Source organism: Papio anubis, chromosome 15, assembly GCF_008728515.1.
Source record: "Papio anubis isolate 15944 chromosome 15, Panubis1.0, whole genome shotgun sequence".
NCBI classification, from domain to species: Eukaryota; Metazoa; Chordata; class Mammalia; order Primates; family Cercopithecidae; genus Papio; species Papio anubis.
In genome coordinates this window covers 56,453,524-56,470,279 of record NC_044990.1, presented here as the reverse complement: position 1 = coordinate 56,470,279, position 16,756 = coordinate 56,453,524, and the positions used below count along the sequence as shown (strand labels likewise).

Here is a 16,756-nt window from a genome sequence, read left to right as displayed (position 1 = left end):
AAGCAAATCAGAAACAAAGAGAAAACAGAAAAATTAGTAGGTAGAATTTCAAATAAATGAGTAAGCACAATAAAACTTGGTGGATTAAATTTTCTGATTAAAAGGTCAATTATTGGATGACACTGTTAAAAAGTAAATACACTTCTAAAATGAAATGACTCAAAAAGTTAATAAAAAAGAGAAGGAAAACAACACGCCGCATAAATAACAAGAAACAAAAATTGAATGATCAATATTATTGTTGGAGGCAGAATCTAAGATATTTCTAACAGTGGAATACCATTTGTCTATATCCAAGTATAGAGACTGATTTCATGGTGTTTGCTTCATCACCAATTCACAAGTACGGCTTTGAAATGAACAGTTAATTTCACAAGAAGTAAGGTTCAGCTTTGTGTGTGTGTGTTTCAGGGGGTTTCTGAGAAAGGAAGGAGCAAAGGACACTTATGATGACAAGCATATTTTAAAATACAGCATTCAAAGCATTTTAAAATTTGATACAAAATGTTCTTAATCTGAGCATTGGTTAGCTTTCTTCTCCTGGTATCATCAAGTTTTTAAAAATAATACTGAGTCAAACTATCTGTAATTGTATTGTGTTTTCAATTAATTTCAGTAAAAGCTCTTGTTCTCCATCTACCCCTGTACTCATTCCCTGTGACAAGAGATGTTTGCAGTCTGACTAAAGAGGATTATGTATCCCCACCCCCTAGACTTTGGTTTCTGTCTTGTGACTTGACTTGCAATGGAGTGTTATTGGATGTCACATGAGCAACAACATGAAAAGTGCTTGTATTCTTGAGCTAGCTCTCATTCGCCTTTGCCACTGCCACAAGAAAAACATGCTTGTTTGGGAAGAAGAATTCAGTCAATCCAGCCACATAAAACCTACAAGAACTCACCTCCAGCTGAACCCTAGACAAAGACCAAGCCCACTTGAGATCAACAGAGCCATACAGCTGAGCCCATCAGTGAGCCCACAAATCTATAAGATTAATTATGGCTGTCTTCAGTCCCTGGCATTTGTGAGTAGCTGGTTATGCAGCATCTTTGGCAGACAATGAGGTATCAATAGCTAACTGACACACACTGCACTATATTCAACTATGGTAGCAATAGTTAACCGACACGTACTGCACTATATTCAACAATCTTTTATTCTGCCAAAGATTTTCACTGACAAATGCTAATTAGAGGCTTAGAATTTGGCTTCAACCGTTACCTAATAGCCAAACAGAATTTTTAAAAATCAAGAACTGAATCACAGAATACAGAGTATATAATAACTACATTAAAGAAAATGACACTTAAAATTTTCTCTCTCCATAGCATTTAACTCAAGAAACTAGAAAAAGAACAACGAAGTAAACCTCAAAAAAGTAGAAGGAAGGAAATTATAAAGTAAGAGTAAACCCCCCAAAAAAAAGAAAACAAAAAAGCTGTTAAAATGTCAATAAAAACTAAAAGTTGATTGTTTGAATAAAGTGATAAAATACATCTAGCATCACCTATTGAGAAAAAAGAAATTAATTAAAAACACAGCAAAGAACGGAGGAATATAAATGCAGATACAGTAAAGAAAAATGAATAACTGTAATGGAGGTAAAAATAATTGGTGAGCTAAGCATTTATGAAATAACATTTTGCACCTTCTCACCTTGACATATACACCCTCCCTAAGTAATCTTCCTTATCCACATAATTTCAATGACTGTATATATTCTAAAAGTTATAAAATATTTACATCCAGAACATACTTCTAAGATCTGGATCTACAATTCCGATTACTACTTATTGGACAACTAAAATTGAACGTAAAACAGTATCTCAAAACCAACGTATTTTTCCATCTCTACTCTCCTTTCCCCTAATTATTTCTTGAATTTTCAATCTGGGTTTCAGTCTGGGTTAATGAGATGACCACCTGTTTACCCACACCAATAGATAAAACCTTAATTAACTCCTCTCACGCTGACTTCATCAATTTGGTAATTTGGTTCTTTGGATTCTTTAATTAGCTTTTACAAAAAACAGTTTCTCAATACTTAATAAACTGCAGTGTACAAAATATGCACTGACAATATGAAAAATTTTTTGATGACAACCTATAATATCCTTATGTTTTATTTAGATAGTGTGGATTTAATGTAGCTTTTGTTCTTTAAAAAGACATTTTGCTTTCAAAGAAGTGAATGGTATATTAAAAACTAAACAAAATTAAATCTACGCCTCACTGACTTAACCTTAAATATTTGCAATTATCTCTTTATAGATTACTCACAATGCTAAATATTCCTTCCATGTTGCCAAGATAAAGCAATTGAAGCCGGGCGCGGTGGCTCAAGCCTGTAATCCCAGCACTTTGGGAGGCCGAGACGGGCGGATCACGAGGTCAGGAGATCGAGACCATCCTGGCTAACACGGTGAAACCCCGTCTCTACTAAAAAATACAAAAAACTAGCCGGGCGAGGTGGCGGGCGCCTGTAGTCCCAGCTACTCGGGAGGCTGAGGCAGGAGAATGGCGGGAACCCGGGAGGCGGAGCTTGCAGTGAGCTGAGATCCGGCCACAGCACTCCAGCCTGGGAGACAGAGCAAGACTCCGTCTCAAAAAAAAAAAAAAAAAAAGCAATTGAAAAATACATTAAACCACTTTAAACAAATTTGGAGGAGCGGTGCATTTAGGTGGAAAAAATTTCCTGTTGTTCATTTATTAGCGTATTTTTCCATTCAAAGTCAGTGAATATTATATCCTAGGTATTGACTTAATGGAGATTACATCTTAGTCCTATGAGACAAACAAATATACAAATACATGTATACTATATTTGATGGGGATAGTGTAATGAAGGAAAATGAAACAGGGTAAGAGAGAAAGAGTTTTGGAAGAAGTAGTATACGTAGTGTGGTTTAGGAGGCCTTTCTGATCAAGGGATATTTTAAGCAAAAGCTCGAAGAAAATGAGGCAGCCAGCCATCCGGATGACGGAAGGAAAAGTATCCCAATCATGAGGGTAGCAATTGCAAAGGCCTTGAGTGCTTGGCACGTTTGAAGAAAAGGAAATCAGTCCATGTGGCCAATAAGAGTAAGATACGGGGGAGGGGGATGGAAAATGATGTTGGGTAGATCATGGGTGATGGGGGACTGAAACAGCTGGATCAATCATGAAAGACCCGACAGACCACAGTTAGAGTGTTGCCTTTTTTACTGAGTTAGATGGGAATCTATTGATAATCCAGATACAATTATTTAGGTCATACTAGAGTGAATTACCAGAAAGAAACCAGATCATGAGATATTTGAACACTCTTGGATATGTATTTAGTATTTTAGATGTAAATGTACAAGTATGTTTATTGACTATACCAACTAGAAAAAAAGTCTTTCAACAATACAAATATAGCTTTCTTTACAACAAACCGGTATTTTTCTTTTAATTATCATAAGACAGTGTTGAACAAAGGTTTTGATTTAGAATAATCAGCCTATTAAACCCACCAAATATTTCCTTCCTGAAAAAAGCACATAGAGATATAACAAAGATAAAAGCTGAGCAACAGTGAAATAAAAGAGGACACAAACAAAAGGAAGAACATACCATACTCATGGATAGGAAGAATCAATATCGTGAAAATGGCCATACTGCCCAAGGTAATTTATAGATTCAATGCCATGCCCATCAAGCTACCAATGAGTTTCTTCACAGAAATGGAAAAAATTGCTTTAAAGTTCATATGGAACCAAAAAAGAGCCCGCATTGCCAAGACAATCCTAAGTCAAAAGAACAAAGCTGGAGGCATCACGCTACCTGACTTCAAACTATACTACAAGGCTACAGTAACCAAAATAGCATGGTACTGGTACCAAAACAGAGATATAGACCAATGGAACAGAACAGAGCCCTCAGAAATAATACCACACATCTACAGCCATCTGATCTTTGACAAACCTCAGAAAAACAAGAAATGGGGAAAGGATTCCCTATTTCATAAATGGTGCTGGGAAAATTGGCTAGCCATAAGCAGAAAGCTGAAACTGGATCCTTTCCTTACTCCTTATACGAAAATTAATTCAAGATGGATTAGAAATGTTAGACCTAATACCATAAAAACCCTAGAAGAAAACCTAGGTAATACCATTCAGGACATAGGCATGGGTAAGGACTTCATGTCTAAAACACCAAAAGCAACGGCAACAAAAGCCAAAATTGACAAATGGGATCTAATTAAACTAAAGAGCTTCTACACAGCAAAAGAAACTACCATCAGAGTGAACAGGCGACCTACAGAATGGGAGAAAATTTTTGCAATCTACTCATCTGACAAAGGGCTAATATCCAGAACCTACAAAGAACTCAAACAAATTTACAAGAAAAAAACAAACAACCCCATCAAAAAGTGGGCAAAGGATATGAACAGACATTTCTCAAAAGAAGACATTCATACAGCCAACAGACACATGAAAAAATGCTCATCATCACTGGCCATCAGAGAAATACAAATCAAAACCACAATGAGATACCATCTCACACCAGTTAGAATGGCAATCATTAAAAAGTCAGGAAGCAACAGGTGCTGGAGAGGATGTGGAGAAATAGGAACACTCCTACACTATTGGTGGGATTGTAAACTAGTTCAACCATTGTGGAAAACAGTATGGCGATTCCTCAAGGATCTAGAACTAGAAATACCATATGACCTAGCCATTGCATTACTGGGTATATACCCAAAGGATTATAAATCATGCTGCTATAAAGATATATGCACATGTATGTTTATTGTGGCACTATTCACAATAGCAAAGACTTAGAATCAACCCAAATGTCCATCAGTGACAGACTAGATTAAGAAAATGTGGCACATATACACCATGGAATACTACGCAGCCATAAAAAAGGATGAGTTCGTGTCCTTTGTAGGAACATGGATGCAGCTGGAAACCATCACTCTCAGCAAACTTTCACAAGAACAGAAAACCAAACACCGCATGTTCTTACTCATAGGTGGGAACTGAACAATGAGATTACTTGGACATGGGAAGGTGAACATCACACACCGGGGCCTATTATGGGGAGGGGGGAGGGATGGCATTGGGAGTTATAACTGATGTAAAGGACGAGTTGATGGGTGCTGACGAGTTGATAGGTGCAGCACACCAACATGGCACATGTATACATATGTAACAAACCTGCACGTTATGCACATGTACCCTAGAACTTAAAGTATAATAAAAAATAAAATAATAAAATAAAATAACAGAAATGTATTCTCTCACGAAAAAAAAAAGCTGAGCAAAAATCAGGAATATTGTATTTATGAAAATAAAATTTGAGCAATGTAGTGTATCTGTATATTATCTCCTATTGGACAAGCTCATATAAATTTTATCCACGCAGCTGGCCGTAGTGATCTGCATTGATTGTATAATAAGGCTTCAGCTAACCAGACAGCAAATAAGCTGAATTACTCACAATGTAGCCCCAGAGAACGAGCGAGGAGACTGCACACAAATTGTATCATAATGTAGTAATCATACTTTTTAATTAAAAATATAAAAAAAATTTCTCAATATATTTCTCAGACAGTTCAAATGCTGATGGATCCAATTCAAAACCAGATATTTGGACACTCTACTCTTAAATAATTCTTAAGTTTATTTGTTTCTCATCAACCACTCTTTTACCTATTCTATTTCAATAGTCCCTTCACCCATCCCTGATCCTCTGCACTACAGTAGAATGTACCCAGGCAGTGACATGTAGAAGTTAAGAGAGCAGGCTTTGTTTAAACAGCCCTGGTTTAAAATCCCAACACGCTGTCACTTAATAGATGGATGATGTTGGACACATTCCTTAACTCCTTTATTTATAAAATGTGAATAATGGTAGTATTTCATTCACAGTGTGTTTTTAAAGATTAACTATGATAATGCATATAAGCAAGCATTCAACTGATAACTTGATGATGATTGCCAAAACAATTTTTTAAAATATAAATTCAGTCCAGCCCTCCTTTGCTTAAAAAAAAAAAAAAATCCTTCAATGGCTTTCCATCACCAAGAGACAAATAACAAATCCCATGGCAGGTAGAGTCCCTCGTGATTGAGAGGTATCTTCTCTTTGAGCCCCTTCCATCATTGTTTTCCCTATTAAGCACATGTCAGCCACACTGAATTACTATACTTGTACCTGTTTGGGTGAAGGAGAAAGGACAAGATGAAGGAAGGTGAACAAGAAGGCATAATCCATGTTGCTTCCGGGTTCTTCCTCACCAACTTTCCCGCGCGCGGGAAGATGCAGATCAACCGAGCATGCGCCAGGTGATGTCAATCCGAAGAGATCGAAACTTACCTGGCCACGCCTACGGAGACGCCCCTATCACGCCCTTATCCTGCCCACTGCCCTCCCCCTTCCAGTACCAAAGCATAAAAGTCTGCCACTGGCAGGAGCCAGTGTGACTTCTTCGGCCCCCGCATTTGTGGACCGGAGAACATCACCCGAGAGCGCCAGCGCAACTTCCCTGGCCCCCCACACCTGAGGACCAGAGAACTTCGCCCGAGAGTGTGTGCATATTTGCAATAAAAGACTGCCACTTTCTTATGTACTTTGGCCTCATGTTTAATTACTTAGCTCTCCTAAATTAAGTTACATTAAATTAAATCAAAACAGTACCCTATCACTTCATACATACTACCTTTGTACATACCATTCATTTTATTTGGAATGTCCTCTCTCCACTCTGCTTCTTCTACACGGCAAAACTAACATTACAAATTTAACTTAAACATACTTTCTCATTGAGGAGAGTTCCCTGAATTATTGGAACCTCTCTCGGTCTCTCTAGAGGACTCTATGTTTCCCATATCCACATTCTCATTATCTGGTAGACTGCCAGACATATACTACACACCTGATTATTGTCTATGGAATGAATTTAGGCTTCAAACATCAGTGAAGTTTTTTTCCTAAAGAGAAATTTATCTTATGAACAGCTGTTAGATCTCAGAACAATTTTAAAGATGTGTTGAGTTTCATTAACACCTCTGCTATCTAAACTGATAGAAATTATAAAACAACAACAACACAGATATGTTTTCTAAAAATGTTGAGAAATAATTTGCATATTAGGCATGTTTATGTTGGGGTCCGCGTGTTTCCTAAACAAAGGAATGAACACACAAGACAACACAAGACAAGACAAACATGGCGGCCGACTCGAATGGCGCGCTCCGCTTTATTTTATACAGTCGTTTGTGGAATGTTGCCAAGTCACAAGACACATTGTTGTTTTTCTGACCTTTCCCTGACTTTCTGGATTTTCAAGATGTTTACATATAAACAGGCCCCCAACGCCCTGCTTCATTTGCAAGAGCAGGACATGTCGGGAACGCCCTGCTTCATTTGCGAGAGCAGGACTTATGGGGAACACCCTGTTTGTGAGCACGTAGTCCTCTACATTTCCCCTTTCCTTATTTACAAGTTTGAATTTTTTTTAAAACCATCATTACATGTTGGGCTCGCTGGGATTCGGTGTTTGCCCTTTGGCACCGTCTCCAGCAGACTGTGAAAAATGACAAAGGCAAGAACAGCAATCAATACATTACTAGAAACAGAGGACAGCAAAGTTTTTACAGGACTCATAGGGTTCAAAGACGTCAAACTTTGTGCAATACCAGTCATCAAATCTGCACCAGTCAGCAACAGTAACTGATTGCGAAATGTTTCAGAAATGTTCTGTGTTAATTCTTGTATTTCTAGGGAAAGATTATTATGACCAATTAAAAGTCTCTTTATCTCAGTCCAATTATGTACAGTGCTGTTAAAAGGAACAGGAGTAATACAAAATTGGGTAGTGTTCCAATCACATTTCAACAAAGCTCGGGTATTCAACACTGTTAGCTGATATCCCAACCAAGAAACCACTTGTTCCAGATTATCTACTCGTTCAGTCAAATGAGCATCTATGTCTCGTTGCTGCTGCCACAACAAATGTGATTGTTCATGCCATTGTTGCACAAATTCTGCATTTTGTATATTCTGGTGTAGAGCTAATTCAGCAACAGCGGCGGTGGAAGCAATTGCTACAAGTCCTATCACTGCGGTCACGACAATTCCAACCATCCTCCGACTGCAGTGGACAAGATCTTGCATAACCTTGTAAATTTGAGTAACCCCAGCAGATTCACTCCAAGTATGTGTTAAGTTTACAGGTAGCCAGGTTTCTTTTCTGGCTCTTAGTATATATAAATCGGAATGAGACTCATTCCAATTATTATTCCACCAAGTAGTATTTATACAACTTAAGAATGTACAATTGTTTGTACAGTTAACTACCCCTGTATTATTATCCCATTTAAAAATTCCTGTCAACAACAAGTAAGGCTTTCTTACACATGCAATAACATATCTAGAACTATTTCGATGCAAAGATATATGGAAAGGGTTAGCAATATTAGTAAGATTTAAGGACATGTTTCCCGTGAAAGTGAACATTGGTTTACCAGCAGCTAGCAACTTCCAAATATGACCTTGTATTTGTGAGGTATTAGCCAAATGTGGCAAGGGGGTGATAGACCACCATCATGCCAAATAATAGTTTCATTGCCATCTGCAGAAATGCTGTGATTACCTTATGCCAACGCAGGTTGACATGGCTGAATTTAGTCTGAAAATCTCCATGTACACTCCAATCTGTAACAAAGTATTTACGACTCTTCCCTTTTACTTCTAACAACAATTGTGGCCCACTACTTCTACATCTAGTCCACTCTAGTTGGGAAACACCTCCGGACACATCAGGGATAGGGCATAAAGATAATGTACTTCGCAGAGTTTCATTAAGTACTGCAGTATGATTATACTTGAAACTTTGAGCCACAACAATCATAGTAAAGGCAGAGATATGACTATGGTTATAGCGAACAGCCCAAGCCTCATGAGAAAGATGCAGACAATGCGGACTACCCCCAAGACATATAGGTAACCCTTCAACCCCAAATTGATATGAACTATTTACTGTGCCAGTGTCTAATTCAGGATCCTGGTTTAAAAAAGGCGATGGCATCCAAGCAGTATCATTAGTAAATACTGGGATTTCTCTGTCTCCCCAGGCCACACCTTGATATAAGGGTGGAAAAGGAATATAAGCCCAGTATGTAAATTCTCCAGCTGTTACCTGACAATTTACTATGGCCAGCACAGCCAGGAATAAAGTCAGTGGGGTTTTGGGCTGCCCAGCTTGTTGAACAACCCCTTTAGCTTCTTAACTGTTTCAGTTGTCCCCATGTTGGGGGCTCCGCACGTCGAGTTCCGAAGGTGAATGTTCTCTGAGCACTCAGATTTAGCTCCTGGAATTCCTTCAGGAACTCTTTGGATCGGCTTCTCTTCGCCATGGCACTGTTTCAACAGTCGAGATGGAAACCAATCGTCTCCGGCACCTGTACGGACAAGAGCATAGCCTCGGTCCCATTGTAAAACGTTTCCTTTTAAATATTTCCCTTGTAATGAAGGATAATACACCCACAGATTACTGTTTTGTGGCTTTTCTAAAGGCTGTTGAAAATGTTTCACCGCTGCAGACTGCTGTAATTGGCGCCAATGGTTGGGAAAATTTAAAGTAAAAAGGGCTTTCAGAATTTGATGTTTTGGGGAATCTCGCCCATTTCCCCCTTTTTGCTTTAAAAGTTGTAATTTTAAGGTAGCATTGGCTCTTTCAATAATTGCTTGACCTTGACTGTTAAATGGAATACCAGTGGAATGATAAATATGGTATAAAGAGAGGAAGGCAGCCAATTTGCGAGAGCAATAAGCAGGGGCATTATCAGTTTTTAATTCAGCAGGGACTCCCATAACTGCAAAGCAAGTAAGTAAATGAGTAATAACAGAGTCAGCCTTTTCAGAGGGTATGGCGTAGCCCACTGGAAATGTGACCACGTATCAATAGTATGATGAACATATTTTAAACGACCAAAGGAAGGAACGTAAGTTACATCCATTTGCCAAATGTGATTTTGTTGAATGCCTCGAGGATTAATACCTGGACTTAAAAAAGGTGCAATAATAGGAGCACAAGATGGGTAGGCTCTGACAATAGCTTGGGCTTGACGGCGTGTTATAGAAAATCGCCGTTGTAATCCTAAACTATTAGTATGATGTAGTTGGTGCTCATCCTGAGCCCATTGGACACTGCCAATAAGTAAAGAATCAATCTGACTATTGCCAAAAGATAAAGGTCCTGGCAAAGCTGAATGAGAACGAATATGAGTGATAAAAAGGGGGGCAGTGCGGGAAGTAAGAGTTACAAATAATAAAGAAAATAATTTTTGTAAAGGAGTTTGAGGAAATAATGGTAAAGAAGTCTGAGAAATATATTTAGTTACATATACAGCATATTGGGAATCACTAACTATATTACAAGGGGTTTGAGGCCAGTCTTGTAGAACCATAAGAATGGCAAAAAGTTCTCCTTGTTGTACTGATTCAAATGGATAGTGAGAAATTTTTGAATTGTCTGAAGTCCAGTATCCAGCCTTTCCATTGCTTGAAGCATCAGTAAAAAAGGTGGGACCTTTAACTGGAGTGTAAGAGATAGGATTATATGGCAGTAAAGAATATTGTTGCAGAAAAGCAAACAATTTATTACTATGATAATGCTGAGAAAAAGAACCAGTATACTCAGCGCAAGCCACTTGCCAACCCTCATGAGTTTCCAGCAGAGATTCAATGTATTGATTAGATAATCGGGTAATAATTTTTACAGGGTCAGCACCAAGCAACTGACGAGCTCGATGTCGTCCTTTAATAATTAATTCAGCCAATTTATCAATATATGGGTGAATTTTCTTAATGGCTTTATTAGCCAAAAACAGCCACTCCAGAATATCATTATCTTGGTGTAAAACGGCCCTTGGCGAATGGGGAGTATGAAAAAGACACAATGAAAGTGGAAGATTGGGTGCAATATAATCAAGGTGAGCTTCACTAATTCTATTTTCTACAAATGACAATTCTTCTTCTGCTACAGGGGATAAAGTCCCCATAGGTTGAATACAAGTATTTACAGCTCTAAGATCAATTAATAAGTGCCATTTTCCTTTTTTTTTTTTTTTTTTTTGACAAGACAAACACAGGGGAATTCCATGCAGAAGTACTTGGTTCAATATGCCCCTCGGCCAATTGTTCCTTAATTAAATTATTTAAAGCCTTAAGTGTTTCTTTAGATAATGGCCACTGTTCCACCCGAACAGGAGTTGTAGTTTTCCACTTCAATTGTAAAGCTTGAGGCTTGTGGACAGTGGCTAAGAGTTTAAAGGATTGTAGCCCATTTTGAACATCATATTTTTGGCAGCTGAAAAAATATGAGGAATGCTTAAAAAGGCACCAAATTGTTGTAAAAGATCACGGCCCCAAAGGTTAATATTAATGGGAACAATATAAAAGTACACTTTTCCTTGTTGTCCTTCAGGTCCTACACAGCTCAGGGGCTCGACAGTTTGGTAGACTATAGAAGCAGTACCTAGGCCGGATAGAGTAACCAATACTTGTTTCTTTTTCCAATGATCAGGCCATTGAGCCAAACATTATTATATACATCCGCTCCTTTGTCGACTAAGCCCTCAAAAAGTATCCCATTAATTTGCAATGAACATAAAGATTTTTGATCAGAAACTAAAGTTTCCCAGAAAACAGTTTTCCCAGTACTACCGAAACCTCCTTGACGAGACACATCTCTAGATAAGAAAGGAAAAAAAGGCAATAAAAGCAATTATGCAATACATTCCCCTGCCTCTAGGCGCATAAGTTGTGAGACTTGTACCATAATAAGGATTTCATCAGTAAAATCAGGATCAATAATTCCTGGGACCACCATTAACCCCCGCATAGCGTTGCTGCTTTAACCTAGTAAAAGTCCTACATGTCCCTTTGGCAAAGGACCACACACTCCGGTAGCCAACTTATATATTCCTCTATTAGGAGATAAAGTATAAGGTTGGACAATAGCTAGGTCAGCAGCGGCACTCTGCTTAGTGGCAGCAAAAAGCTGAGAAACTGGGGTAGGGTAAGATGTCTTTAAGGAGGACTCGAGGTCATTCCTTGATGTTGTAAGCCACTGCTCACTGGGTACTGGGGTAGGCCTGCATTGTAGTTGTTGGGGCCCCAAGCCTGCGGGCCCCGGCTTCCGTTTCCCGAGAGGGGTGACAGTACATTCCCACTCTTATCAGTTTTTGAACGGCATTCATTGGTCCAATGTCGACCCTTGCCACATCGTTTACACATATTAGATGGTAACCTTTTTTTCTTTTAGAGCAGAAGAGCCTAATTTTTTCCAGCATTCCTTTTTAAAATGACCGGGTTTCCCACATTGATAGCATATACCTTGTTTAGAATTGCCTTTTAAAGCCTTAGAAAGTGCCCCAGCAAACAATTGAGCATTGTAAATAGCTCCTCCAACACCTGCACAAGCCCGAATGTATTCAGCTAAATTAGCTCCACTAGCTTTTAGAGGACGCAGCAATTTTTGGCACTCAGGATTAGCACTCTCAAAAGCCAGAGTATCCAAAAGAATTTTAGCAGCAAGGCCTGAACCTACAGTCTTTAATACAGCATCTTGAAGACGGGCTACAAAATCTGGATACGCTCAGTGGCTCCTTGTAGGATCTTTACAAAAGATAAAAGAAGTTTTACCCACTATTTCAACCTTAGTCCACGCTTTTATAAACAAGGCTTTGATCTGAGTGAGAGCAATATCATCTAGGCCTGCCCGAGCATTAAGAGTGGCGTATTGTCCTGAACCCGTAAGCTGCTCTTCAGTAGCCCTGGGGGATTTTGCGTAGCATTTTTTCTAGCTTGTACTTTTGCTTCCTCTTACCACCAACTTTTTAATTGAAGCCATTGCGAACGATCAAGGACAGCCTGTCCCAACGTTTCCCAGTCAATAGGAATCATCATATGTTCTGAAGAGAAGGAATCGAGAAGGCCAAGGACAAACGGTGATTGAGATCCATAATTAGAAATTGTAGCTTTCATTTCTTTCAAAAATTTAAATTGTAAGGCTGTAAAAGTCACATTCTGGCCACCGTTTGGGAACTGAGCATTGGGGCCAAAAGCAGCCCGTGTTATTGGGAATAAATCTAATTCCTCGAAATCATCCTTTTCCTTCGATTCCTTCTTTTCTCCTACCGGAGGAGGAGGCACAGAGAAAACCTGACCTGACATAGGCAAAGAGGTTGGAGGTGGAGGCAAAGGGAAATCCTTTTAGCAGAAGGGAAGGTAACAGGGAAGGCTCATGGCGGAGAGATAGGAGAAACAGGAGCAGCGGTATCTTGCAATTTTAACAACTGTTGTAACATCTCTAAAATGCGCTGCAAATCAGAATTTCCTTCAGATGAAGAAGGCATTAGCTCTTTTTCCAATTCCTTGTCCTCAACAACCAGGACATAAACATGTTCCTCTCTAAGATCATTCCTCTCTAAAGCTTCAGATGCCTCACCTCCTGTGGCAGTACCGCCACGCTCCGAGTCAGTTTCAAGTAACTCTAATGCCTGAGTAATGGAACTACACACAAAGTCCACAAAGTCAGAGGCATCATTTGCCCTCGCTGATGAGCTCGACGCAGTACTTTAACCACTTGTAACCATTCCTTTCGATTTAACTGCACTTTGGTTTGATATTGAAACCAATAACAATGTTGTTCAACATGGGCAAACAATCACTTCAAAGTCTTATGTTCCTTAACTAACTACTACTCCTATAGACATCAACAGTCCCTGGAGTAACCGCAAATATTCAGAGGCCAGAGAGGTGGAATTCCCCATAATTTTCCCGTGGGTCCCCCTTTCTTTATTTACCTGCCCGGGGTGTTCCCCCTCCGGTTCCTTGCTCTCGTGGAGCCACGGACCCTGCTCACTGCGCCAGATGTTGGGGTCCGCGTGTTTCCTAAACAAAGGAATGAACACACAAGACAACACAAGACAAGACAAACATGGCGGCCGACTCGAATGGCGCGCTCCGCTTTATTTTATACAGTCGTTTGTGGAATGTTGCCAAGTCACAAGACACATTGTTGTTTTTCTGACCTTTCCCTGACTTTCTGGATTTTCAAGATGTTTACATATAAACAGGCCCCCAACGCCCTGCTTCATTTGCAAGAGCAGGACTTATTGGGAACGCCCTGCTTCGTTTGCAAGAGCAGGACTTGTCGGGAACACCCTGCTTCGTTTGCGAGAGCAGGACTTATGGGGAACACCCTGTTTGTGAGCACGTAGTCCTCTACATGTTTAAACACTGACTATTGCTCAAGACGAAGTTGACTAAAAATTCTTGAACATTGCTATCGTTTTGATGAGAATCATAAAAATAAAGGACAAATTGATTAAATGCCAGAATAATAGACACAATTAAATGATACAGCTATTCTATTCTTTTTTAAATATTAGTTTTAGCAGCTATTTAGACTTTAAAGAACAAGCTTGCTATACTGTTCTGTAGAAAGCACCAATTTATAGTCCCCAGAGATATTATGAAACTAAAAGTAGCATAGATCTTTTAAAACAGTATTTTTTTCCTCTCTAAAGAGTAGTGAGATTCAGGAGTCACCTGTTTTTTGGGGTTTTTTTTTTTAAAGACATTATAAAATAACTTGAAGAAAATAAATTTCATTTTAACTGTTTTGCTGGTAAATTTTAAAGTTTCCTAAAATGATGCATATCTTGAATAACAGTTCATTAAAATTTTTAATATGCCAGCTAGAGCTAGTCACGTTAAAACTTTGGGCATATGATGACTGCAATTTTTAGATCTTTTAACTGTGCAAAGGCCAAATAACAAGGTTCAATAGAAAAATAATATCTAGTGTTTAAGTTATGTAATGCAAAAATATTAAGAATTTTTTGACCACACATAGGATAGGATAGTGGGATTCTTGATCCTCAAAGCATACAAAATCATCCCACTATGAATGTCGCTGCATGGAAAGACAAAACACAAGCTCTTTGTCTCCATGGCCTGCCTGAAAATGCGTTTACCCAGCCAAGGCTGTAGTTACAGAGGAATTAACTTTCCCTTCTTCAGACCACTGGAAGTTTGAGAGGTGGGCTACTCATGTGGGAGTTAACTGGCAGCACTGGCAGCTCCCTTTGCCTTCCTTAAATCTCAGGAAAAGTGAAGCGAGTGGTGTCCTGGCAGAGTGAAACTCAATCCCAACCCCATCCCTCAAACTTCCTCTGCACTTGCAATGCACATCGCTTTGTGTAAAATAAGGCAATGGAGAATGAGGATTTACTAAAACAGGAATTGCACCTTCTAGTCAATGAGAATGAACATATCCTATTCAACGTATTGAGAAATATCAGAGCTGTATTAAGATGCTTGTTGTTTAACCAGGCAAACAGAAAACTATGGAACTAAGCGTTCTTACAAGTTCTGGTTAATGCCTGTTCCCCATCTGAGATATGCCAGTTACGTTGTGCCTATGTTGACACTTCTGTTCTCTATGTGGTTTATATTTGGGTCTTAAATTGAGTTAATTGTAGCCAGGTTAATTATATTAGCCATACATATGTACATACAGACATTATAATGGGAGGGAAAAAACAAGATCTTTGATGTTTGTAAATGATAATATTGACCATAAAGAGGCTGTCTTTATTGAATAGGAAGCCGACCACAACCACCATCTACATATAAACATCTGCCCAAGTACACAGTTTACAGAACAAAATCTATTCATAGTCCTCACGTAAACAAGATTTCTTCCTAAACAATTTTGTCAATATTTCTTGGCACTCACATCTGTCACCAACAAAATTTTCTACATGCTCAAACTGTCTTCTGAGTGTTCCCTTCACTTTCCTTATGTGAGGGAAACCTGGCTCTCCCCTGAAATTCTTTCCCTGGCAGCTCTCTCAAATGGAGCATTGTTTCCTCCCACAATCATCTCGTCTTTAGATCCGACAATCTAAAGATCACCAGAGAAGTTATTACTGATAATTACCATTTCCAAATGCTTACCTTCCTTACTCCCTAAAAAACCTCATTTTTGAAGCTCTTTCTGTCCTATTATAAGATTTGCCACAGTGCATTTCCCTGGGCTATTCCTGTCATTTGTTAAAAGTTTCTTTTAGCAGAGGACTGTCACTCTATCCTATGTGATTGTCATTGTTCTTAGCAATTTCAGTATCTATGTGGACTGTTTTTCCAACATCTTGGCCTCTCAGTTCCTTGACTTCTCTGCTCCAAAGATCTTGCCCTCTATCCCACACTAGCTACCCACTCTCATGCTAATATCCTAATATTGATGCTTCCAATAACTGTACCCCTTCTATTATCTCAGGTGCAATCATCCTACTTTTTGACTAATGGTAATACTTCCTATTTTTCTAGCTCACTGTCTCTAGTACTCAAATTCCAATAATTCCTTGATTATACTGGAATTTTCTACTTTGTCTTTGACCCTAATTCCATTGAAATTTTTACTTTCCTGTTTTAAGTTTATATTCCTTGAACTCTGCGTATAACTTCCTATTATATATCCTCAGTCACCTGCCACTGTGCTCTTAGACATACTCTCCTCACCAAACTCCAAACTTAGTTGGATCCAACTCTTTGCCTACTCTATGTATAACAATGCCCTAAACATTACTGGAGAAAAGTACTCAACCATGCTGATCTTAATTTATATTCATTTCTTTTATTTATAGTATTTTTATTCCATCTTATTTCTTACTCTCCAATTTTGACATTCTATAATTACTTTTCTTGCTG

The 16,756-nt window shown here is 38.8% G+C and overlaps 1 long non-coding RNA gene across 1 annotated transcript in view; it reads right to left on the bottom strand.

Moving 5' to 3' along the window:
- Nucleotides 1–11,350: 11,350 nt before the first annotated feature.
- LOC116270603 overlaps nucleotides 11,351–16,756 on the bottom strand; it is a 33,233-nt gene continuing 27,827 nt past the window's right edge. The window contains exon 4 of the long non-coding RNA XR_004178754.1: nucleotides 11,351–13,930. This is a non-coding gene — a long non-coding RNA (uncharacterized LOC116270603). The remainder of the gene's footprint in view (nucleotides 13,931–16,756) is intronic.